Below are 27367 nucleotides of genomic sequence, written 5' to 3' on the forward strand. Positions count from 1 at the left end.
GCTGCTCTGGGAAGAGGATCTGCATGCTTGCATGCAGAAGCTTCCAAGTCCTTTCCCTGGCATCTTCAGATAGGACAAGATTTTTTTTTTTAATAGGACAAGATTTTTTATTGAACCAACAAACTACCAAAGCATACAGTACGTTGCCAAAGCACAATTATATACAAAGTGGTTGTTTGTACATGATATATCTACAAATATTTACACACAAGGATTTGGAAACCCACAAGGTTATGAAGTATATGCAGGTAGTACTGTAACTCGGGGGTGGGGGAGTTCAAGGCACATCAGGTAATGGGGGGGGGGGTTATGTCCGACGTCCATTTCCACAATTTGTCCCATTGCTGTTAGATAGGGCTGAGAGAGACTCCTGCCTGCAACCCTGGAGAAGCTGCTGCCAGTCTGTGTAGACAATACTGAGTTAGATGGACCAATGGTCTGACTCAGTAGAAGGCAGCTTCTGTGTTCCTATGGAACTCCCTTCAACCCAAGAGGTGGTTGGCACCCTTCCTGCCTATATTTAAATGCAGCTACACTTCTCTGTTTGGGTTATAATGCATAACATAACTTCTTCCACCAGTCTAGCCTCCAGTCTCTCAGAAGTTTATCAAAAACTGTTAAGGTAACTCTGCATTTCCAAATTTTTGCTGACTCCCTGTGCACTGTGATTTTATTTTAATTAATTGATATTTGTCTGCCTCCATTGTCCTGCTTTTATTGTGTTTTGTGGCTTGATTATTATGTTTGTTAATTGGTATGATATTAGCTGCTTTGAATTTCCATGGGGAAAATAAAGCAGGACATAAAAACATTTTAAAAGTTGACCAAGATGTTTGCATACATTTATTTCCTTTACCAGAAAGAGAGAGAGAGAGGTACAAGTAAGTGAGAATCTGTTGTAGTTTCAAAATCTCTTCTAGTGGTTTTGTAGTCACTTTTGTTTGAGTCAGAGTCTCCCAGAAGTATTTTTAAATATCATACAAGCAACTCCACTTCTTTTGACAACAATGTTTGGCTTTTGCCTCAGCCATATCTTACCAGTTTGGCGGGGGAAGAACATGATATACACTTGGCACATACACATCAATATATGTTCCTTGCTCAAAGGTAGATTTTTGGTACTCCAAAGGCCAGACCATTTGGTAGTTCATATTAAATATGCTGAAACGTCTGTTGCATTGGGAATACCTCAGATGACTGACCTAGGGTTGCTCTGATAAAACCCAGAGATATGATCATTGGTTTTGGTCATGTTTCTACACTCTAGGAGTTCTATAGACCAGAGATGATCAGCTTCTAGATTCTCAGGGGCCACTATTATTCTCCAGGAAGAGGTCCAGAAGTCAGAAGCACATTTGCAGCACAAACTAACCTCCTCACAAGCAGTTCAGGGCTCCATAACAAATTTGGTACCACCTTGCACCAAAGGCTCCTCAATTAAATGATACACTTACTCAGGCACTGATTACATAAAAATCCTAAAGAGAAATACATGAGTGTGGACTCCCCTCTGACAATGTGAAATTTCCCTTGCAAGTGAAACAAGAGGCAAACATGTTTACCATATCCTTGACTAAAGTTGGATAGTGTCACCAGGGGAAAGGTAAAATAGCTTTGGGCACCTCATCCAGCCCCACAGGCTCCAGCTGGCCATCCCTGGCTTAATACTTAGTTGTTTGGGAGCAGAAAGCTAAACATTTGAGGTGTGCAACTGTTGCTCTTTGTGAATTTGATGCAGGAATAGTGATTATCTCTTACAGTAGTCTGCTTTCTCTCCAAATGCTCTGCTTGTACATTTGTAAATAAACAGATCTTACAGAGTCTCCTGTATTCTCCTTCTGACAGAGCTTTTCTGAAATCCCATTCAGCCTTTTCACTACCAAGATAGGGTAGCAGGAACAGGGAAACTTTTATACTCCTTGCCCAACAGGAGAAGTTCATAACATGAAAGAGAAAATAAAAACCTTGCCTGTGTGCAAAGGGAAGGGGCGGAGAACTGCTCAACGTCTGCCAAGTCAGCAAACTAAGGGTTAACTTTTAAAATGTTCCCTTGTTTAAAATTAATGGGATTGCACAACCCCTTAAAATATACCATCTGCCCCTTGGTACTCTTTGCAATAGGAAATTAAAAACAGAAGAAATGACACTTAATTTTCATGAGGCTGTTTTGGGTCGAGAGGAAATGCAAACCACACTCATGCATTGGATCAAAACAGCTGCCCGAGAATCATGTGGAACACACTGATGCATGATGCACTTCTCCAGAAGATGCACAATACCAGATACAAAAAAGAATCATTAGTAACATAAACCACAAGTGCAACATAAATGAGCAACGTAACATATAGCTCAGATAGAGATGGGAAAGCTCCTCTGTCTTTTTCATGCCTCTCCCATGCTTGCTTGCTTCAGTTTATAGGTCATCCTACCGTCAAATAAGAGTCACCTTAAGTAGCACAGCAGCGAAATGCTTAACTAACATGCAGAAGGTTGCCAGTTCAACTCCCCACTGGTATGTTTCCCAGACTATGAGAAACACCTATATCGAGCAGCAGTGATATAGGAAGATGCTGAAAGGCATAATCTCATACTGCATGGGAGGAGGCAATGGTAAACCCCTCCTGTATTCTACCAAAGAAAACCACAGAGCTCCGTGGGCTACAGGAGTCAAAATTGACTTGATGGCACAATTTACCTATACAGTCAAATAAACTCAGGGTGGCTGACAACAGAACAGTACAAAAATCTTATAATTACAATTAAACCACACTACACTACAAATAAACAAATATGAACACAAAGAGTCAAGTTCACTCCCCAAAGGCTTTCCTTAAAAGAAACCCGTTTTTTCCAATCTTTTAAGCATCACAAGGCAGCTTCTCTGGCGAACGTTTCTAGGCAGGGAATTTTCACAACACAAATGTCTCCACTGAAAAAATCCTGCACCTTTTCACCACCTTTTTTGCCTCTGAAGAACTAGGTGTCCTGAACAAGGCTTCCCCTAATGCTGACCTTATGAATTCAGAGGACTCACACATGTGAGACTTCTTCAGCATCGGAAGAGTCAAATTAATGGGAAATACTGTAAAGTTCTGGGGAAGTTTAAAGCCAAACTGCACTCGATGTTCATTGTCTTATTTAGCCCTGTGTGTACATTAGCTGGGTAGTTTTGGATCCCTGCTCCCCAAGTACTAGCTGAAGGGATCAATCCACTATAATCCTGCTCTAGGTTGCCCCCCTGCCAGCTGACATTAAACAAAGTAAAATTATGCAGAGCCAAATGACATTTTTGTCACCCTTAGTCTTTGAAACATTTGCTACATCCTTTAGTTATGAGCAGTGCGCACATATGCGCGCTTACAAGGCGTGCAAACATGCGTGTACTCACAAGTTTTTTAATGTCCGCTCAGTTAATGTTAGATCCCACTCAGGTTGAATCAGAATGCCCCACTTGAATGCATGTGCACATACACTGCGTTGCTACAGGTGGCCAGAAGAAAATTCATTCTGCACACAGATGAAAAAAATTAGAGAGAACACTGGTTATGAGTGTTAGGAGTAAATGACATTATCCAGTTCAGATATTAACCCCTGCTAACTGGGCAAAGAGGCACCTTTTAATGTGGTGATTCTCTTTATATAGCAGGGGGAGAGTACTGGCCCTATCCACCGCCAACACAGTACTTCCAGTGACTGTTGCTGGTGTCTATCTTGTGTTTCTCTTTAAATGTGAGCCCTTTGGGAACAGGGAGCCATCTTATTTATTTGTTATTTCTCTGTGTAAACTGCCCTGAGCCATTTTTGGAAGGGCGGTATAGAAATCGAAATAATAATAATACATGGATACTAAAATGTTTAGAAATAACTGGTGTCAGCAAAAACATTCAGATATTTATTTAAAAAAGCAATGAGCATGTGGAGTACACAGTTAACAATGAATGGCAAGACACTTGGACAGGTTAGCATCCCCTCTGTTGTTTGTAATCACCATGACCCCACTTTCACAAATACTCAACAAAACAGGCCTCGGATACCAAACATCTAAAACATCAAGTAAAATCAACCATCTGCTGTACATGGACGATCTGAAGTTGTATGGAAAGTCCCAGTCAGAAATCGAATCACTGCTAAACACTGTCTGTATATTCAGTAGCGATATAGCAATGGAGTTTGGACTAGACAAGTGTGCTACATTAATAATGAACAGAGGAAAAATAAGAAAAACAGAAGGAATAAGAACTGACCAATGGAAGCAAGATCAAGAACCTGGAAGAGAAAGAACATTACAAATACTTGGGCATTCTCCAGGCTGATAACATCGCACACACTGAAGTTAAAAGAAAAATTGGAAGTGAATACATCAGGAGAGTTAGAAAAATCCTAAAGTCCAAACTCAATGGCGGGAACACCATACAAGCCATCAACACATGGGCTATACCTGTTATCAGATACACTGCAGGGATAATAGACTGGACCCAGGCAGAGCTAGAGACGCTGGATTGTAGGACCAGGAAAATCATGACCATCAATCATGCTCTGCACCCCCGCAGTGATGCTGATAGGCTATACCTCCCTCGCAGCTCAGGTGGAAGAGGAATGCTGCAAGTCCATCAAACAGTAGAGGAGGAGAAAAGAGGCCTTGAAGAATATATCAAGGACAGTGAAGAAGATGCACTTCAAATGGTCAATAACTCGAAACTATTCAACACCAATGAAACAAAGCAGGCCTACAAGAAAGAACAAGTCAAGAACCGAGCAGAAAAATGGAAAAATAAGCCACTGCATGGTCAATATTTGCACAATATAAGTGGAAAATCAGACATCACCAAGACCTGGCAATGGCTTAAGAATGGCAACTTGAAGAAAGAAACAGAGGGTTTAATACTGGCTGCACAAGAACAGGCACTAAGAACAAAAGTCGAAAAGTCAACAACAAACAGCAAGTGCTGCCTTTGTAAAGAAGCAGATGAAACTGTGGACCACCTAATCAGCTGTTGTAAAAAGATTGCACAGACTGACTACAAACAAAGGCATGACAAGGTAGCAGGGATGATACACTGGAACATCTGCAAAAAATACAAGCTACCTGTAGCCAAAAATTGGTGGGACCATAAAATTGAAAAAGTTGAAGAAAATGAAGATGTAAAAATATTATGGGACTTCCAACTACAAACAGACAAACATCTGCCACACAATGCACCAGATATAACTGTAGTCGAGAAGAAAGAAAAACAAGTGAAAATAATCGACATAGCAATACCAGGGGATAGCAGAATAGAAGAAAAAGAAATAGAAAAAAATCACAAAATACAGAGATCTACAAATTGAAATTGAAAGGCTGCTGCAGAAAAAGACCAAAATAATCCCAGTGGTAATTGGCGCCCTGGGTGCAGTTCCAAAAGACCTTGAAGAGCACCTCAACACCATAGGGGCCACAGAAATCACCATCAGCCAATTACAAAAAGCAGCTTTACTGGGAACAGCCTATATTCTGCGACGATATCTATAACAACAACATTGACAATAAGATTCAGCCATCCTTGGTGCTTGCGAAGGACTCGATGTCTAGATAAAACAAACCAGTCAATAACACCTGTCTGACTGTGTAAACAAGAAATAATAATAATAATAATATCACACAAAGACAGAATTGGATATTGGCTTCAAACAATATCCCAAAGTATCAGATATAGGAGCTGCCTCTTCTCCTTCAGGCACAAGGTAGGATTCTACTTCTGATCCTGCATTCGAACAAGTCAGAATCTCTCGTCTGATACAGTCCCAGCTTCAGATCCTGGTTCGTTTTGAAGAATTTGCTGGAATACGCTAGGATTGCACAGTGGATACATCACAAGAACTCCTGGATCTAAGTGAGGATCAGAAGCTGAATCCCTTGAAGCACAAAGCCAAGGGAATGTCACACAAAGCAGAATTCAATCCTGGCTCTGTATGGCATCCGAACCAGGCCGAACTTGGTGCTACGGCGATCCCTACATCTCACTGTTGTTACAAATACTAAGCTTATATATACCCAACACAGATGTAGCTTTCACTAATGCAGGACTGGAAGTGTAAAAAAAGTAAAAATACTCATTATGGCTTGAACACCATCTCAGAAATTACCTATAACCATTTCTAATTGATCACTGACTTCTAAACAACATCATGGATACAAAGCATCTACTAGTGATCTAATATCTGGTGCAGATCTCCAGGCTTGGCCAACCGATGACATTTGCCTAAGGAAAAAATACAACATTAGAGTGCAGAGGCACCATGGTTGCCATCTGAGTTTGAAATACAATCAACACAATGGCACAAAAGCTATGTTGCATTAATCAATTCAAGTCCGTCACACATGGCTGGAGATCTTTCAACCATGACTAAATAAATATATTATGCTGACTACTCCTTTCTACTGTCTTCATGCCCTGCTGAAGACAAAAAGGCATTGGTACTACAAATACAAGGAAAAGAACTGGAAAGACTATGATAAATTGAAGTGGGTGTAGAGGGCAGGCAGCCAACACTGATAGAGTTAACTGGGGGAAAAAACATTTGACCTTGATTGACAGACTGGAGACCCTAGGTCATGACCCAACGGTCAACCAGTTGGGCAGGACTAAAGGGCTCCTGGGGGGCTTCTGGGAAGAAGAAGGGTGTGCCCAGGTGAGGAAGGAGCAATGGACTCTTGCCAAATCCTCGCAGGGTGAGTTTTGCAAATCCCTGGAGGTCAGGAATTGCAGAGAATTGGTCTCACTTAAGTCTGGTGAGGTCCAAGGGAAGGAATCCAAAGCATATGGGTTTGAAAGTTTAGATTTTGGAAAAACTGTTTTAAGACTTGCATTAGAAGTTATTTTCTTTTGTGTGTGTTGTTTTGTATCCCAAGTATCTGCTTCTTGTAACTGACTATCTTCAGCCCTAACTTAAGGACTGATTAAAACGCCTGAGAACGTAAAGGCATTTTAAATACTCTTGTAACCACTAAGCTAATATTATCTGCAATAGCTACACACGAAACACTGAACTGGCTTATTCTCTTCTTTTCTTTTAAATAAGAAATCAATAAATTGTTCTCTTTGTTTTTACAAGCCCTCTCAGAGTATTTGACAGACTGTGGGAGAGGGGGAGGGGAAGCCTCTAGTTCACATGCCCTCAACAGAATAGCAAAGCCTGCTACTTCTCCACTTCAGCATATATAAGTGGTACCATGTTTTTATATTTGCCTGCTAGAAAAGTAAAGAGGGGACAGGAAGTTTTAATGCTCCTGTTCCCGTCAGAGGTAACTCTCTAAGCCAAGAGGTGCTTGGTGGCAGCAAGACAATCTACCAAAGATTCTTCTTTTTCTTTTAAAGTAATTTTAAACCCAGTCAGCTCGCCAGGTAACAGGGAGGAGTGACTCAGCAATAATTCCTCCCACATGAGCGGGAGGGGTTTCCCTTACAGTGGGGTCCTCTCTTCAGATGGAGCCACACAGGCAATTTAATTCAAATTGTCATTTCTGGAGATTTTGCTGGCAACTAAAATTCAAGGGAAGGAAAATAAAATTCACAGCACAAATGACGGTGTAAACCAGGAAGAAAATCTCTTCTTGCATCTTCTACCACTCTTGCTGCAGCCACAACATGACAGCAGAAAGGTCATCTTTTTGCACCTAGAATGCTTTCTGAGCAACCACAGTGATCTTTTAACAAAAGCCACAGAAATATATAATCATGTTCATATAAGCCAGCCTGAATTCATGGAACTGTGGGTAAACATTAAACTAAGCCTACAAATGTTACCAGCCCTGATCGTCAGATGCACAGATTTATTCTAAATGTTTGTGACACATCTACAGGGTAAAAACAAAGAACCAATTTTGAAACACTTCCCTTCTTGAATGCCTGGAGGCCATTCTTAATTGCCACAGGGATTAGGCAAGCGCCTGGTTACAAGCCTGAAGTGCAACCTACCATATTTTACGTACAATAATTCAGGAGGTGAGGAGATTGAGGCTTCCTCATTTTTGATAGGGGCTTCAGAGCTTCTTCCTTGTATTTTCAAATGTAAGGGAGAGAACACATGCCTTCTTTACAAGCAAAGCAGACATCTAGAAAGACTGCCCATAATAGACAAAAAATAGGTAGGCCACATCCTTTTCTCCTGAAAGCTCAGCTGAGTCACAAAAAAGCAATCTGAGAAACAATCCTAGCAGTATCGGGAATGAAAGGATTAGATGCATCCAAACACCATCAATGCAAGAACAGATCTTTGCATGCAATCCATGCCCTTTATTATGCAATGAGCCTTCCTATTTTCATTTCCTGTCCCATCAGTTCACTTCTAGCCATGTGTGCAATGCTACCAGAGTGCAGGCAGATATACTGTACTTTTGTCCTGCCTGTACCAACCCTCCCCACCCCCCACCCTGATACTAGGCTTCCACTCAGCTACCTCCCATCTTTTCCAGGGGTCAGACGATCTCACTTCGAGAAACTCTGACTTGTACCATCAGCAACACATCTATATACTTCGGCAGAAAAAAGGGAGAGCAATTTCACAACAAACAGTGTCAAGGTTTTCATCATACAAGGTGTCACAAGGCAGCGAATGTTCTGCCACTCACTTTTAGAATTCATTGCTTGCTCAGCTAGAGGTTTCAGCAGCAACTGTGATTATGCTGTACTCTGCCATTTTTTGTTAGGAATGAGAAAGAAGCCCCAAAGAAAAGAATGACTTTCACCTCCTGCCCTTCCTGAATATTTACCTACGTTACAGTCATAAAAATGTGACAAGCAAGCCTGAAACTAGGAATATTGACAAGTACACAAGACAGCAACCTTCAAAACTCAAGGAATCCCACCATCATCAGCTTTGACGATAAATCTTGAACATTTTCCTGCCAATTAGTTCTAGATCTCTAGTACCAATTCAACATTATAGTATTTGTCTATATTACTAGAAGTTGGGGGCTAAAGCCAAATAGGTTTTAGGAACTGTTGGCAGCTGGAAGGAAAATTGGATCTTCCAGAGTATATTCCTAAGGACCTGGATTTGGCAAGATACTCAGCACCTTCATCTCTTAGAATGTGAAGAAGGCAGCAACATTAGACTTCTTTGCGAATTCAGATCTTCCCAAATAAATAGATAATTTGATAAATGTTTTCTGTGCATTTCTCTTCCCCGCTTGTTGTACAGGGATAAGCATGAATAAGACAACATTGTAGGGTACACATTAGAACTGAGTGGGTCAAAAGTGTGAAGAACAGTTTAGCTTGAAGAAAGAAAAAGGTTAGTCTTCACAGCTACAGTTCAGTGCAATCTGTATATTTGCACCTCAAGGAAATTCTCACTTGCGTTTTCTATACTTGATGAGCAGGGTCAATGAAAGAATCCTGGATACATTTAAAACTCTAGCACCGTTAGATTTCTACCTCCCTCTGCAGTTTTATAATCCTACCATCCATCAACTTTGAAAGAATATTAATACTGACACTGGATGATGCCTGCGTCTCGTGCTGAGCTAGCTTTCCCAAAGATCTCTGCCACTGCCATCCAGGATAGATTGCAAGAGGTCACAGAAATGGTTCAGACTCCACCCCTCCTGCTGCAAAACGGGCAGGCAGGAATACAAGCAAGCACAAAAACACAGTGAACAGATTATATGTTAACCTGACCATCACTAGGATGCCCCGGTAAAGCTAGTACACATCCAAATCTGAACCCAGCCCCTCTTGCTGCTTTCCCTAAATCACAATTCTTAGAAACATGGGCACAATATTGTAAGAAGGCAAAATGAATATCAAAACATTGTCTTTACTATTATCCATCTGTGTATCAACACAGCTTTTTGTTTGTTTGCATATGCATAAGGGGGCCCCACTGAATTCAACATGACACTCCCTAGCATATCCACATGGGACTGCAAACTTAGACCCAATTCAGACATAACACCAAACTGCAGGTAGGCATATCTGACGTTAAGCACTGAAGCTGAGAATAGTACCACACACACTCTAGTAACTGAGGTTTCATTATCTCCACCCGCTGCCTACAGTCGTCCCTCCCACTTTCAAGTCCTCCCAGGCAAAATCCAAGCATTCACAGTGCTGCTTGCATCGCCATACTGTGGGCATGGCGACAGTGCTTCAGTTACCCAACAACCACTGACTACATGAGAGCAGGGGTATGCTCATAGTGTTCCCTCTCATCTTCTTCTCATCCAGCCACCTTCTGCAGGCCAAAGAGAAATCAACCTTTTCCTTTGCATGGTGGCCGATTCCATTCAGCATATACCTAATATATAGAGAGAGCCTTTGGATAGGGCAGTATGGTATAGAAGTGCAATAAATAATAAATAATAAGAAATAATAATATGTAGACAGGTGTGTTTATTGTAGGACAACCTCTGCAAGGCAATCCTACAAGGTTGTTTTGGATAAGGTGCCAAGGAAGCAAGAGAAGGCACAATTCTTAAGACCCTACTTTCCCCTGTGCCCTTATGCCCAGTTCTGGTTCTGTCCCTTTAAATGATGAAAATCTAGGAACATTTTTGCAAGACAGCAAAAAGACAGGTGAGGTGATGAGTTGCTAGGCAGCAGAAGGTGGACCATTTGCTCCAAGAAACAGCCAGTTGGCTGCCTAGAACAAACACATTTCTGAACTGCTCTGAGCCCTCATTTCTGTGGTCACAGAAGGAGTTTTAGCACAAACCCTTTTACAGCAGGTGCTGAATTCAAATAACATGATGGGGCCAACAGGCCCTCAGTTTCCGCAACCTAACCAACTTAAAACTGAGAGTACACCATCAAGCTTTTGGGGCACTAATGGAACCATGGTTGGGAAGAAATCCAATTATATGGTAAGAAACACCATCCTCGGGTACGTTTAACCGCAGTTTGGCATTATGTCTGCATTGGCCCATTCATATGCACAAGTCCCACTGAAATGTATAGAACAGGTTAATTTTAACTAATTAAAATCCTGCCCTATTGATTTAAGTGGGACTTAAGCATGAAGAACTTTCATGTAGGTTGTTTTATTACACATGTATATAAACTTGAAATATTAGTTTTCTAAACAGTTCTTGTGGAATGGATTTACTCTGCCTGCTTACTGTAGCTTATGTTTAATTGAGGAAGCTGAGTATTAAGGGCACACTTGTTTATATTCTGGTGCTATTTTAGTTCTGATGAGTTACTCAATGAGGAATTAAGAGGACTTTTTTCCTTGAAATAAAGAATGGTGCAGTTTTGTTTATTACACTGTAAATTCTCACACTACTTCAGTATCTCTGAAAGCACTTACACATAGGGCTTTGCATATGTAAATACATGTATATTTAATCAGGTAATTTATTGATTAAAAATTAATTTAAATATATTTAAATCAGTCAATGACCTCAAGGTTATATTTTTACAGCTATAACATGTTAAAGAGGATTCTTCAGCTCAGCAAACAAAACACTATGTTCAGAAATTTGGTTTTTCATCAACATTAGTTCATTGGATGGATTTGTACCACAAAGCTCAAGCATTGTTAAACTGAAAGATTTCCCAAAAGGAAGGTGGCAACCTTTTAAACATCTACATTAGAGCCAATTCACACTTTCCAGCAGCAAGCTGCATTTTATATCAGTGTCCGCTGAGGGGAATCCACAGAACAACAGTCAGCAGTTGATAGCCCCTGGGATAAATCCTGCTCAACTCGAGGTGCCAACCTAGAGGTGGAAAAGGTAGAGAAAAGGAAGTACCTGCAGTAACAGAATTTGCTACGAGATACCTTTAATTTATTTATTTAGTTAGTTAGTTAGTTAGTTAGTTAGTTAGTATACTGCCCTTCCAAAATGGCTCAGGGCAGTTATAGAATAGGACTGTTATGATCCTCTGTCCCCCACTGTCTTCTCAAAGTGATTCCCTAGGAAAACGAGTTGCAGCCCAGAGGAGTATAGTATGAAGGAGACGTGTCTAACTTGCAATTGATAAATGCTGTGGAACCATGGACACCTGTACCTCTGAGTGTTCCCTTACATGATGCTACCTTGAACCAGTGTTCCCTCTAATAGGGGTTTCCAGATGTTGTTGACTACAGCTCCCAGAATTCCCAGATGCAATGGCTTTTGCTTGGGGATTATGGGAGTTGTAGTCAACAACATCTGAGAATCCCTGTTAGAGAGAAGACTGCCTTGGACATTTTGTGGAGAGTTGGGGTAAAAGGGAAAAAAAGTCTAAATACATTTTTTCAAATATTTGAACAGTGATATCTCCCCTCCATATTGCATGCAATTCCCTTAGGGGACACTGATATAAATAAGAACACATCTGTCACATGTGAACTGGCCCCTAAGTGTCAAATGGCACGTTATGATAAGCACATGATTGGCCCTAGTGTGTTTGTTCCTTCCCACAAAAGCAGTTTGGGGGGAGGGGGGAGACGCCAATCCAGATCAGTACCATGACAGGGACAAGCCCCACCCCCACACCCAAACTGCCACCAATGTCATAGTCCCAATACCTTCAGCTTCAATTTGGTGAGGCCAATCATGTACATGTAACATGGTGTTTGGCCTCAAGTACTCAAGATTACACAAGTCATATGCAAAATTAGCAAAGTAAAGCGTGTGGCAAGGCTCTTTCCCCCCTACCATTTCTCTGTCCCTCCCCCTCACCACCACCACCTCCACCAGTTCAATGGCAGATTTACAGATCAGTGTACGGATTTTAATCCATATTAGTAATCATGAGTGTCAGAAAGTGGCACACCATTCTGGATTAAACACTGTATAAGGATGTGATCTTGTGTCTGTGGGACAAGACAAAACAGAAGATATTGGGTTCAACTTGTGTGTCCCCCCACCCTCGCCCCCCCTTAGCATATACAGTGAGGGAAATAAGTATTCGATCCCTTCACAAAAGATGTCTTAGTACTTGGTGGCAAAACCCTTGTTGGCAATCACAGAGGTCAGACGTCTCTTGTAGTTGGCCACCAGGTTTGCACACAACCCAGGAGGGATGTTGTCCCACTCCTCTTTGCAGATCCTCTCCAAGTCAGAAAGGTTTCGAGGCTGATGTTTGGTAACCCGAACCTTCAGCTCCCTCCACAGATTTTCTATGGGATTAAGGTCTGGAGACTGGCTGGGCCACTCCAGGACCTTCATGTGCTTCTTCTTGAGCCACTCCTTTGTTGCCTTGGCTGTGTGTTTTGGGTCATTGTCATGCTGGAATACCCATCCACGACCCATTCTCAATGCCCTGGCTGAGGGAAGGAGGTGCTCACCCAAGATCTGATGGTACATGGTCCCGTCCATCGTCCCTTCGATGCGGTGAAGGTGTCCTGTCCCCTTAGCAGAAAAACACCCCCAAAGCATAATGTGTCCACCTCCATGTTTGATGGTGGGGATGGTGTTCTTGGGCTCATAGGCAGCATTCCTCCTCCTCCACACACGGCAAGTTGAGTTGATGCCAAAGAGCTCGATTTTGGTCTCATCTGACCACAACACTTTCGCCCAGTTCTCCTCTGGATCATTCAGATGTGCACTGGCAAACTGCAGACAGGCCTGTACATGTGCTGCCTTGAGCAGGGGGACCTTGCGGGCACTGCAAGATTTCAGTCCTTCACGGCGTAGTGTGTTACCAATTGTTTTCTTGGTGACTATGGTTCCAGCTGCCCTGAGATCATTGACAAGTTCCCCCCGTGTAGTTCTGGGCTGCTTTGTCACCGTTCTCATGATCACTGCAACTCCATGAGGTGAGAGCTTGCATGGAGCACCAGACCGAGGGAGATTGACAGTTGTTTTGTGTTTCTTCCATTTGCGAGTTATCGTGCCAACTGTTGTCACCTTCTCACCAAGCTGCTTGGCGATAGTCTTGTAGCCCAGTCCAGCCTTGTGCAGGTCTACAACCTTGTCCCTGACATCCTTCGACAGCTCTTTGGTCTTGGGCATGGTGGTGAGTTTGGAAGCTGAGTGATTGCTTGCTTCTATGGACAGGTGTCTTTTATACAGGTACTGTAACAAGCTGGGATTAGGAGCACTCCCTTACAGAGGGTGTTCCTCATCTCAGCTCGTTACCTGCATATAGTGAAAAGACACCTGAGAGCCTGAAATCTTGCTGGTTGATAGGGGATCGAATACTTATTTCCCTCACTACAATGCAAATCCATCGCTGACTTTTGGGCACTTGGCTTTTGAGGGTTTGTTTGTTGTTATTCCGTCTCTCACAGCTACAATAAACCTACCATTCCAGTTATAGCCTGGTCATTTCTGTGTCAGGGGGAAACGGACAAAATCAGCAGGGGATCAAATACTTATTTCCCTCACTGCAGGTCAAAGAGAAAACAGAGATCACAGTGCAGCCGTGAAGCTGCAACATAGCTTTAAATCCTCATGGGAGGGAGCCAAGAGACCACTTCAGCGAGTGGTCTCTGACAGAACACAAGAATCTGCAACTGGAGAAACCCAGGAAGGTACAGGTACATACACATAAATGATTGTTCATGCCTAATAAGCTCTTTGGATCATGACCCTTAGTTTTTACTATCTATGTCTTCACTCTTACCTGCTTTTCTTGTTGAAGAGAGACAAACTCACAGTTAGGAAGGGAGTTCTTTGCTAGACAAATTCTGGAAGAAGAATGCTCCAGTCCACAGAGTTCTGGGGGTTGAACAGCAAACACTGGCAATTTACAAAACGATGGGTAGTGCAACTAGCTGGCTCAGATTAAAAGGAAACAAAAGAACATCCAGTTCTCTGGGATCTACAAAACAATCTCTGTAAAGTTTGGAGTTGGGGGGAATAAAAAGAGAAATGCAGCCTCCCTTTTATCTCAGGCTGCCTCTACAGCTTAAACACTTCCTTAAAACCCAATTGCCAAGCAGATTTCATGAGAAATTCTTGTAGCTGAGAGGTGATTATCTCCTTATAATTATGCCAATCTGCACCAACAAAGCTTTGTCAGTAAAGAATAATACAAATTGATGAGCTTATAAGAAAATCAACACCAGAACAGAGTATTAGAAGTATTTCATTTAAATGCATTTCTCCTAAACATCTGGAGCATACTGTAGAGCTGCAAGAGTAGCTCTATAGTTAAGGTGTGAGACTTTCATCTTTCTATCATTACAAAGCTTTAAAATTCTATTTACATTTTTTTGCACTGGGCATGCCATTGTCATTGTCCTAGAGTGTAAAACACAGATCTACCATGAGAGATTACAAATTGAAAGGTTAAAGCAGAAGTTCCATGTTGCAATGAACCTCACCAAGTTAAACGTATGAAATAATGTGAACCCAAAGTGCAGGAAGGATTGGTTGACGCTGCAGAAAGGAGGAGAGAGGAAATATGACATATTTTAAGGACTCCAGAAGAAGAAAACCCAGCAAAGCAACCCTTTATTTATGGGTTGTTGTTGTTGGTGGTGGTGGTTGGAATAAATAAATGCAAGCAAGCAAACACTGCTCAGAGCAGATCAGCTAAGGCCCACTTCACAATAAACTTGTGATCTATTCACTAATGGTGAATAGAAATGACTTCTGTTGAGCAGGTTAGGAGGTATTTGTATGGTGCAATAGTTAGTTTCAAACCAGGATGAAGGGAACCGAGGTCCACGGACAACTGAGACTGAGACAACTGAGAGCCAGTGTGGTGTAGTGGTTAGAGTGCTGGACTAGGACTGGGGAGACCCGAGTTCAAATCCCCATTCAGCCATGAAACTAGCTGGGTGACTCTGGGCCAGTCACTTCTCTCAGTCTAACCTACTTCACAGGGTTGCTGTGAAAGAGAAACTCAAGTACGTAGTACACTGCTATGGGCTCCTTGGAGGAAGAGCAGGATATAAATGTAATAATAATAATCATTATTATTATTATTATTTCTTGTTTACACAGTCGGACAGGTGTTATTGACTGGCTTGTTTTATCCAGACATCGAGTCCTTCCCAAGGACCTGGGATGGCTGAATCTTATTGTCAATTGTTATAGATATCGTCGCAGAATATAGGCTGTTCCCAGTAAAGCTGCTTTTTGTAATTGGCTGATGGTGATTTCTGTGGCCCCTATGGTGTTGAGGTGCTCTTCAAGGTCTTTTGGAACTGCACCCAGGGTGCCAATTACCACTGGGATTATTTTGGTCTTTTTCTGCCACAGCCTTTCCATTTCAATTTGTAGATCTTTGTATTTGGTGGTTTTTTTCTATTTCTTTTTCTTCTATTCTGCTATCCCCTGGTATTGCTATGTTGATTATTTTAACTTGTTTTTTTGTTTCTTCTCGACTACAGTTATATCTGGTGTATTGTGTGGCAGATGTTTGTCTGTTTGTAGTCGGAAGTCCCAAAATATTTTTATATCTTCATTTTCTTCAACTTTTTCATTTTTATGGTCCCACCAATTTTTGGCTACAGGTAGCTTGTATTTTTTGCAGATGTTCCAGTGTATCATCCCTGCTACCTTGTCATGCCTTTGTTTGTAGTCAGTCTGTGCAATCTTTTTACAACAGCTGATTAGGTGGTCCACGGTTTCATCTGCTTCTTTACAAAGGCGGCAGTTGCTGTTTGTTGTGGACTTTTCTACTTTTGCTCTTATTGCATTTGTTCTTAGTGCCTGTTCTTGCGCAGCCAGTATTAAACCCTCTGTTTCTTTCTTCAAGTTGCCATTCTTAAGCCATTGCCAGGTCTTGGTGATGTCTGATTTTCCACTTATATTGTGCAAATATTGACCATGCAGGGGCTTATTTTTCCATTTTTCTGCTCGGTTCTTGACTTGTTCTTTCTTGTAGGCCTGCTTTCTTTCATTGGTGTTGAATTATTATTATTATTATTTGCACAATATAACTCCCATTCAAATGAAAACCAGGGGTGGATCCTGCTTAACAAAGGGGACAATTCATGCATGCTACCACAAGACCAGCTCTCCTGGAACAAAGGGGTAGCAAAGAACATTAGTAAGGGAGTGAGAATGTTGCTATACAGGGAGACTGTGTCATCCATGGATTCATTATCTGCAGATTCGTGTATTCGCGAACGGGAAACAGACACCCGACCTCAGCATACGAGTGAAAACGTGGGGGGGGGGACACACGCCAGCCTCACATATCTGCAGGCTGGGGGTGGCCGGAAATGACCACGGAGGTAATTTCTAGTTGCCATTTTGTTTCTTGAAGCCTCGAAATGGCTCAGCTTAAGGAAAAAGAGAGAGAAAATGGCATTTTTGACCGATTTTTGGCCAATCTGGGGGCATTCACAGCATGACTGGGGGGAGCAGCAAAGCCCGGTAAAGAGCTTTCCCCCTCATAGACTCGTTTCACTCTGAAATTTGGCCGATTTTCAGCATTTTTTAGCCATTTTTGAGCTGAATGGGAACCTAACCCCCATGATCCCATAGACTCCAATGCCTTGATATTCGCGGTTTGGGTATCTGTGGCTGCAGCCAGGAACGGAACCCCCATAGATATTGAGGTCAACCTGTACATTAATTACCTTACCTCTGTAGGTATTTAATGTTGTCTGTTTATTTACTTTATTAATGAAGCTTGCTTGACATTTTCAAACTTATTCAGAAAATGGACCTGATTCCTCTTAGAAAATACTGTCTTTTTGGATGAAGCCAAACCTTTCAGTTAGCTTTCCAGAGTATTTCTCTCTTCCTGTCCAAGACCATGTGATGGGAAAGACTGAGGTGGAGAGAGTCCCAGATGCTCTAAAATCCACAGGGGAAGTGAGACATGTTCTCACCCAACTCAGTTCTTGGCCCAGAAGGAAGCTAAGGGGTTAGCCTGGCTCCTGGGAAGTTGGAGGATTCTCCTACTTACCTGGCTGAAATGGCTCCCACTGCTTGTTGTAGGGTAAAGGAGTGAGTGAATGAAGCTTCTTTAAACAACTGAGGCATTTAAAAATACTTAACTGGAGCTACAGGAACATAATATGACAACTGTATTATCTCACACTTTGCTCTAAAGTTTCAGTCTGATGGATAGGGGAGTGGGGGGGGGGTACCCACCATCCCTTGAAGTCATTCCTGTTGGGGTCAAATTTCCACTCACCCAAAAGCTCAGTGGGTGAACTTGGACCAGTCAATCTCTCAGCTAACCTAATCACTGGGTTGTTGAGAGGATAAAATGGGGAGGGGCTGAAACCATGCATGCTTGTCTGAGCTCCTTGGAGGAAGGACAAGATAAACACATTGAGCAGAATGGAACACAATAATTTGTAAGATAACCTGTTCCTTGTTTTCGGGAGTCTGGCTCATTAAAAGTCTAACTTTTGTGGACTTAATTCCAAGAATAACTTCTCACATGTCTAGGTGTACACCTAAATTATTTTAAATGTACACTTGAAACTGTCAAAGTATGGATGTGAAAACTTGTGTTTGCAGAGAAATGTATTCTATACAGGTGCACTCACTGAAGAACCAGAATTAGCCAACTCACCCTGCAGAGTGCACACTTGGGTGGCAAAACTAGAGACTGCCAGTATGTAGTGTGCAAGTCAGCCTCAACTCAATAAGAGCATGATAACACCTAGTAAGGATCTGCAAATCAGCTCGGTTGGAGCTGGGCTTGACATTGAACTGGCTCGGTTCAAGAGGTTCAGGGTCAAACCAGACTGTCCTTGGCCAGTTCAAGTTACAAGCAAACCGGACCTGGTTCGAACCAAGCTGGTTTGATATCAAGCCCGGCTCAAACCAAGCTGGCTTGCACACCCCTACTAGGTATTTCTAGGTGTTTAATTTTACTTGCATCATGCCCTTATTGAGTTGAGCCTGACTGGCACATTACATACTGGCAGTCTCTAGGATTAGAACTGGTTCAGAGCTATACTGGTAAAGGGGAATCCGGTGAGGATTCCACTTCACCTGTACAGGGGCGGGAGCAGGGGGTGCTGTCCTAAGTATAGAGGGGGTGGGAGCCAGTGGTCCTTCTAATTTTTTTTCATTTCTGTATGGAATGCGTTTTGTTCTGGGCAGCAGTTTCAAGGCAGTATGTGCGCACGTGTATTCAGAGCGTGGCCTTCCTGATTAAACCTGAGCACGCCTTAGAGGGAACAGTGGTGGCAGGAGAGTAAATCTGTACACACAAGTACAAGCCATGGCTGTAGTGGCGGGGAGTGTGGCTGCAGCTCCCACGTTCCCCCGCAAGCCTCCCTCTGAGTAGCCTGGGCTACCAGCAGCCCATTTTGGGCCCCTGTCTGCACATGTGCAGGGGCCATTTCATTGGCCTCCATGGATATACAGAGGCCATTTGTGAGACCCAGCTTGACCAGGCCAAAACCGTACCAGGCCGGGACAAATCCAGCCAAACTGGCAAAACGAGTTTTGTGCACATCCCTAACACCTAGTAATTTCAACAGGAGAGTTAAGCACCTCTATCCTACAGAAATCCATAGGATTGGAGTGTGCTTACTTTAGGCAGCATCATGGCCTTAAGCAAAGAAGCACACAGAACAGCTATTGTTATCACTGCCACCTCTTGCAGCATAGTTTTCCAGCAGCTTCACGCTTTAATGGGCTGATGATGTTTTAATTTTGGAGAGGACAGCAGAAACAGGCAAGAGCTCTCTCTATTCCTCCTTTCCATTCAACCTTTCCTTAATCCTTATTTTCCTCAGCCAATGAAAAAACAGCTGAGATATTATGCCACTCTTCCCATTCCCCAGTTTAAAGGGATGGTAGCAGCAATAGGTGTGCCAGTTTCTGCCTCCCCTGCCCCCCACCCCCAAATAGCCTTGGAGACACATTAGCAAGGGTGGTGGCTTTCTTACCTGATGCTCAGGACTACACTAGTCCACTAAACAACTTGATGTGCTCCGACCCACTATGCAAGTTTATACCACAGCGGAACACATAAACTACAATGGAACCATATTTAGGTTTGGTATCAGTTTGGCACATTCTTCTTGGTGTTAATCAGAAGCAAACTAGAGCAGCTCAGCACAAGCAAGTACATCACATCCATATTTGACTTACAGAACAGTATGGCAGATTAATTGCACCACGAGTCATATAGCTATGGATCACTACAAGCATCACTGCAAACAAGTCTTTCTTCAGGCTACTACTTTATTTTACATCTATGTTCAGATACTTAAAATGTATAACTCTTTATAATGCAGGTTGAAGCAGATCAGCTGCTGCACCTTTTCATTATCAGTAAGATCAAAATACTACACACATTTCTAGCAATGTGCTACAGAATGCCTACAGCTGTTCTGGTTAGACTCTAGCATTAATTTTCAGTATATATTTGTTAGTTATTAAAAAGCAGTGCTTTCCACCAAGACCTCTTTATTGTGCAAAGATAAAATATCTACCAGATGCCACAGGTTAAAAGCAAAACAGTTTCAGTGTAAATACACCATCTTCTGTTGATAATACAGGCTGAATGTCTCAGCAGTTCTGAAATTCCTTCTTGAGAGATAAACAGTAGGTGGTGAGGGGTGGGAGAGAAACATCACAGCTGCAGGGGGGAAATAATTCAAAGACTAATGAATTTCATAGCCACAACCATCTCAATATTAATATCTGGTTTTAACGTATCTATATACATTGCCTCCTTTAATTTACGCTTCTGCAAATTTCTTTCAACTATCAGTACAGAGATTGTAGTTCCAGCCACTCATCCAGCATGCCTCTCTTTCATATGCACAGACCATGGTTTGGCACAACTCCCATTATATTGCATATCAGACAAATGCTCACTATAGCTACTGTATCTCTTAAAGGTCTTCCCATTTCACCTATATAAAAGGAGAAGCATTCCAAACACTCTGTCTTATAGATTCCCCCCTTTTACTACACCAACCTTCTCTCCTAATACAGTGTGCAGCACACCCATAACATTGAAACAACAAGTGGCTGAGCAGGGAACAGTGTACTCCTGATATTGTACCATATCCAGGTTTACAATTCCCTTTGCTCTTGCCACAAACTCTGGTTATCTGTCTGTAGTTCCTGCATCCTGCAAATACACACAGCTTATTTTTAAGATTATTGATATGCCTCTTTTCAACAACAACAACAAAGTTCTCAGTGTGGTTTACTTAGAAAAAATAAGATGGTTTCCTATAGGGATGTGCACAAAACAGATTTTGTGTTTCGTTTCAAGCTAGAAACGAAATACAAAATGCTTGAAACATTTAATTGAAATTGCTGGCTGTTTCAATGAAACAAACTCGAAACATTGTGAGTGTTTCGAACACCATTTTGGAGGGCTATTTTCTGGGCAGAACTAGTCTACCGATTGGGGACAGCGGGTAGACCAGGCCTACACTCCAGACTTAACGCATTGGCCTGCCTCAGAGACCTGGTCTACCTGCTGCATGAACTGGGTAAACCAGGTTTCCAAGGCGGGCCAACGTGCCAAGTCTGGGGCAGAGGCCTGGTCTACCCACCTCATGCGGCGGTAGACCAGTCCTCCAAGGTGAGTCAACATAATAAGCCCAGAGTAGAGGCCTGGTCTACCTGCCCATCCCAATCGGTAGACAAGCTCTAAAACAATCCTCTAAAATAGCCTTCGAAACTGGGAAAATGTGTTTCAAGCTCAGAAGAGGCCCTTTATTTTAATGGCATTTTGTTTCAAGCTTGAAACACTCGGAATGGCCTGATTCAAGCTTGAAATGTTTTGCATATTCCTAGTTTCTTGTGCCTAAACATCTCATAATCTCAACAAAAAAAGGTAGACACAGCCACAGTCACTGTGAGGGATACTGTGCTGGGATTGAATAGGGACAGTTGTTCTTCCTCTGCTAAATATAATTGCCACTTTGAGGGTGTCTCTTAGGAATGCAGGAAGCTCAGCTGCCTTCTACCAAGTCAGACCATTGGTCCATCTAGCTCAGCATTGTCTATACTCATTGGCAGCAGCTCTCCAAGGTTTCAGGCAGGAGTCTCTCCCAGCCCTAACATACAGCGGACAACACTAATATGTAGTCTTCCATCAGGAGGACAATTCATGCCTGCTACTACAAGACTAGCTCTCTTCCCTCTTCATCCAGTTAGCAGAGACTAAACCAGGCCTGCTCAACTTAAATCAGAATGCTACAGATGCCACTGCAAAAGTAGTCAGCATTCAAAGTGAAAGCACAGACAGATAATTATAATGTGACTCACTGACAAAAATGATCTTACAGTTTGTATATTAAAATGTTGTTTGAAATTGATACTTATGTGTAAGACACCCATGGCCAGTTGTCTCAAGGCAATTTCAGTTCTCTGGGAGGGAAAGCTAGTTGATAACAATTTTTCTTGGCATAAACTGTGCAACTATGCCAAGTGCATGCATTGGACAAGAGGCACAAAGTCACCAAAACTGGATATACCCATATAGATGCCCATTTAAGACTCGACCTCTGTACTACCTTCATTGGAGCTCTGGCCTTCCTTTCCTGATTAGCTGCACCAGCAGTGGGCATTAATTACCATCAGCCAAGTCTCAGAGGCTCTTGTGAGAGGGGAGGCTCTGGGCTTCTGGGGCTTATAAGGAAGGAACTGCACCAGAAGCATAACTGGCAGTGTGGCCAGTGGTAGGCAGCTGCCAAAGAGGGATCAACCTTGGGGCTGGGCCTTCAGTGTGGGACTGAGGACTGGGACAGAGTATATTCTTTTATGGCTGCTTTAGAATCTGAAGCTGTTGCCTAGATAGCTTCTGTTTATCTGAGTCTTGAGTGAGATTAGTCTACAATGTGTCTAGATTTGTCTGGAGATGGGGAGACGGGGGCATGCCAACTGATTATGGGGCGGCTATTCCAGTGGTGGTGGGGACTAGAAGAAGTAACGTTAGCAGGTCAGCAAGATGTTACAGGGGAAGGGAAACAGAAATTTAATAGCTGTTTCCCATTCTAGATGTCCTGCCAGCTCTTTGACCTCGGGGAGCAGTGCCAACTACCCATAGAGCCTCACCTTGCTAGTCCAGAATAAATCAGAAATCATCCATGATCTGATTATAGATGAAGGGCTCAACCTGGTATGTATCATAGAGACATGGTTTGGAGAGGGTGGTGGTCCAATCTGGTCCCAGCTTCTCCCTCCAGGGTACTCTGTTGAGGAGCAGGTGAGAGGACGTGGGTGGGGAAGCAGAGTGACTGTGGTCTATAAGAACAACATATCCCTTACCAGGATCCCTATCAAAGTGTCTGACTATATTGAATGAATGTACTTAAGTTTGGAGACCAGGGATAGATTGCTGGTGTACCGATCACCCCACTACCTAACAGAGACCCTAACTGAACTGACAGATTTGGTCACAGGCTTGGCATTGGAATCTCCCAGGTTTATGGTGTTGAGGTACTTCAGTGTTCACTTCGAGACCAATTTGTCCAGGACAGCTCAAGACTGGCCCTGACAACTATGGGCCTATCCCAAGCAGTCTCAAGACCGACTCATATTGCTGTACACACACTTGATCTGGCCTTTTACTTTGATCAGGGTGGTGTTCCATGGGTGGCGACTCCTGTGATTTCCCCATTGTCATTGACAGAGCACCATCTGGCTAAGGTAGGACTCCCAATCACCTCTCACCTCTGTAGGGGTGAGGGGCCAATCAGGATGGTCCACCCATGAAGGTTATTCGATCCCACAGGATTCCAAGAAGCCTTGAAAGAATTTAGTGTTGACTCTGCCAGTAGTGCTGTTGATGCCCTGGTGGAGAACTGGAACAGCAAACTCACCAGGGCAGTAGCCATGATTGCTCCAAGGTGTCCAACCCTCTTCAAAATTGGCCCCTTGGTATATGGAAGAACTACAAGAGCTGAAGCGGCAAGGTAGCCAATTGGAGCATTAGTGGAGAGAGACTCTACTCGAATCCGAAAGATTACAACATAGAGTACATATGAAGACCCATGCTCAGCCAATACGTGCAGTAAAGAAGTGATTCTTTTCTGCCCATATTGCATCTGCAAGCTCACATCAAGCGGAGTTATTTAGGGTTATGAAAGTACTAGCACATGCCCCTCCTACCTTTAATCAGAATTTAGAAACATCAATTACCTGTTGTGATGTTTTAAATAAGTTTTGTGGATAAAATTTCTCTTATTCAGGCCGACTTAGACTCAGACACCACAATTATTGCAGAGACATTCTGAAAGTCTGAAAGAGAAAAGAACCAACTCTCTTCAATTGTATAATAGCTTCCATTCCTGGTTAACTAGGTGTTACTTTTACTAGCCAGAGGATTGGATGAGTGGCTACTTACAAGATTCCTGCATTTCAATAGTACGGCATAAAAAATGCCAAGTCATGAATGGGCTGATTCTCATAATCCAGCAACTGTAGTTATGTTGCCAAGTGTTGAGCAGTGGAGGGAGGAGGTAGTGCGCACACTCCCAATTCCTGGTTGTATGCACAGTGAAAATGCCCAGGAAATGATCATGTGTGAAGGTTCAATCGTGGTTGCTTGGCATGGGCAAGCAACATCAGCCACCATACTTCAAAGCTAAAATTCCTGATGCTGGTTGCCCATGCCAAGCAACCACAATTGAACCTTACACACAGTCACTTCCTGGTCATTTTCACCATGCAGATAACTAGGTATAGGGAGTGCACACACCTCCTCCTCCACCTGACATTCAGTGGCATAACTACCATCGCCAAATCATGAGCACTGGCACTTAGTCATCATGTCAAAATTTGAAACACAGTCAAAGCCTTATTTAGAGTTTCTATAAGGAACAATATTAAGTTCTGTTTACAGAAATGGCTGCAAATATGAACAAGAGAAGACCAAACTCCAGCTGATAATTGCTGCTTCCCCACAGTCATATGGCCTGCAGTGATCTCCCCTTCCACCCTTCTTGGAGATCACAAGTGGGTTTCAATTTATTCTTTACCTGCTGTAAAAAGAAATTGCATGCAAAATGTGATTAAACAGTTTAAGGGCGGGGGGAATGAAATCATCTCCCACTGAGCTGTCACTTGCAAAATTTCTCTTTATTCAGGTTTCTTCTGTGCTTTGCAATTAATTTTACTGAGTTAATCTGGTTGTTTCAAGATGAGTCAACATTTGTAGAGACCTTCCTAGAAATAGCATGCTGCTGTTGTTCAAGAACTGCAGTAAACTATTATTGCTAATAAAAGTGCAGAGATTTGACAAGAGAGAATTCCTATCACATAAAAATCAGATTTTCAAATGCTACTTGTATGTCAACTGGTTAGTCTGGATCAGGGTGCATAATAGTTTATTTTTAAAAACAACAACACCTGAAGTTGCATTTTTTTGTTTTTTAAAGTGAAATTATATTTTAATTTTAACAACAACCTGGCTTAAAATGAAATCGGAATCTGATACAAAAACATACTGTAGACTTCAAGACTATATCAAGGTTTTGAGTAATCATTCTTTTTTGCTTAGAAAAGTGGCCTTCAACTCAGTCTATTAAATCATGCCTTGCAGTCTAATCTTTTCTTGCAGTCTAACCTATGCGAATTTACTCGGATACACCTTCCAATGAGTTTGGATGGTACTTACACTCATGAAATTCTGCACAGCATTGCAGCCTGCACTAATGATTTAAATGAATACATCTTAATATGTACCGTTACCTTTAGAGCAGTGGTCCTCAATCTTATAAGCAAGTTCAGCCACAAACAGGCATCATGCATGATGCCTGCAGTTACTCCACTCCCCTATCACTGGTTTTCCCTATTCCAAACTCCTCTCATTTCTTTACATACATCAGTGGGATAGTACCATAATTGCTCCATTGACCCATACAGATAAATGGGAAGGGTTTGCAATAATGCACAACAAAGACCAGGGGGGCTTATTTGTTTCTTGCCAGGTCCTACTTGCTCTAGAGGTCCGGGGAATATTTTGCTCTACCGCCTCCAATCCAAAGTTTTTCCTGCTTCTTACTGCTTCTCAGAAATTATTCTGTCTCCTGGAGACCTTCTCCCTCTTTGCCCTCACTTCCATCTCTCTCTGCTTCGGTGACTGAGTCAGGCCATTGCAGCTGCATTTGAAAATTGTACTTTAGAGGTACTTCAGTGAGACAGCAACTCCAAATCAGTCAGCAGATTCTGGCTATTTTAAATATTTTCCAGTTTCAAGTTTGCTTATTCCCCCACCTTTTTCTTCTTAGGACGGTATAAAATGTCAGCCTACTGTACTGGGTACACTTGTTACCCCAGAGGATTAGTGCGATATGTACTGAGCTCTACATTGTGAGAGATTATTTGGAAGAGTCAGCTCTGCAACAGTCACAGTGACTAATACTTGGAAAACATCACTGATCTTTTAAAATCTTTCTACATAATTAGTTTTTTTTTTTTCCCCTTAAGTTGGGGACTTCCAGTGTAGACTTTCAGTTTACATTGTTTACTTTGACAGTCTGCACAAGAGGGCTTCAAACCCTCCTCCTTCCTTTATAAAACTGAGCAACAGAGCTAATTGAACAGTTATTTGTAGAGAACGTGACATTAGCAAGGAAAGCAATTCCACATCTGGATGAAAACCAGGCATGGAGCTTTTGCAATCTGGAGAATGTGCATGTACTGTAAAAGAAGATAACCACTGGAAACATTCTAGGTTGTTGCATGCCTCCACCCTTTGCAAGTGCTTAGAACATCCAGGTGAAAATACTCCTCACAAATGGAGAGCAAGTGAAAAAGTTCAAGGATCTAACCAGTAATTCCCAGACGATACACTGCAAGGGTGGGGGGGTGACACAATTATAAGCTCCTGGGAGCTCAAAGTTCACTCATTACATCTCTGAATCAGTGCCAATATAGAGAGAACACAAAACAGTCCATTCCACATAGACGGCAGCAGCAAACATCACTGCCTTACCTCCTTCTGATCAGAAAGCCACCCAGATCAGTGACTCATGCAGACACTCAAGGAGCCCTTTCTCACAAGTACTGAGAAAGGGCAATAGGGTTTGCGGGTAGGATGCCCTGAAGAGCTTACTTCCCCGCACATGAGTAATTCCCCTTCCTTGGGTGAGTACCAGCTGCTGCCAGTAGCTCAGAGGGTTGGGATGCCAGGACGTGTTGCCCCGCCCGCCAGAGCTCCAATAACGCATCACGCAAGTGCGCAGTGCATTATGGGGATCCCCTCTCCTTCCTCCGAGATCACTAGGGTCTGCTAGCCGCTGACAGACGACCAAAAAATGAGGTTAAGGAAGCACTTGCTCCCTTGACCTCGTTTTAGAGGGAGGCTCCATAGGCAGGTTTGCTGCTGAGGTGCTGCTGGGATCGGGCCCAATCCCTGAGGTACACATGTGCATGCAAAACCGAGCTGGGCTTCCTTAGCCTGGTTTTGCACACACATGTGAATAGCCGCAAGGAGTCTGTTCCTCAGATGGCAAGTAGGTCTTACCCACTAACCTTTTTAGGCATAAGGATGAAGTTCCCCTCCAGTTTTAATTTGGGGTGAGGGAATTCAGAAGTTTGCAAAACACTGGG

The 27367-nt window shown here is 42.6% G+C and overlaps 1 protein-coding gene across 13 annotated transcripts in view; it reads right to left on the minus strand.

Moving 5' to 3' along the window:
- Positions 1 to 27367, minus strand: part of RNF152 (ring finger protein 152) — a 67910-nt gene that overhangs the window by 24407 nt on the left and 16136 nt on the right. The window contains exons 3-5 of one of the 13 annotated variants that reach the window (XR_008306424.1): positions 23954 to 24052; positions 14538 to 14632; positions 11343 to 11701 (exon numbers count right to left, since the gene is read on the minus strand). The exons of 6 other annotated variants lie outside the window; for them this stretch is intronic. The gene's annotated coding sequence lies outside the window, so the exon portion shown is untranslated. Of the gene's footprint in view, positions 1 to 3388; positions 3508 to 11342; positions 11702 to 14537; positions 14633 to 20234; positions 20427 to 22867; positions 23005 to 23953; positions 24053 to 27367 lie in introns of those variants that run through there. 6 more of the 13 variants (XR_008306423.1, XM_053247229.1, XR_008306422.1 and 3 more) reach the window with 6 other exon arrangements.

This window comes from Hemicordylus capensis, chromosome 4 (assembly GCF_027244095.1).
Source record: "Hemicordylus capensis ecotype Gifberg chromosome 4, rHemCap1.1.pri, whole genome shotgun sequence".
Lineage (NCBI taxonomy): Eukaryota > Metazoa > Chordata > Lepidosauria > Squamata > Cordylidae > Hemicordylus > Hemicordylus capensis.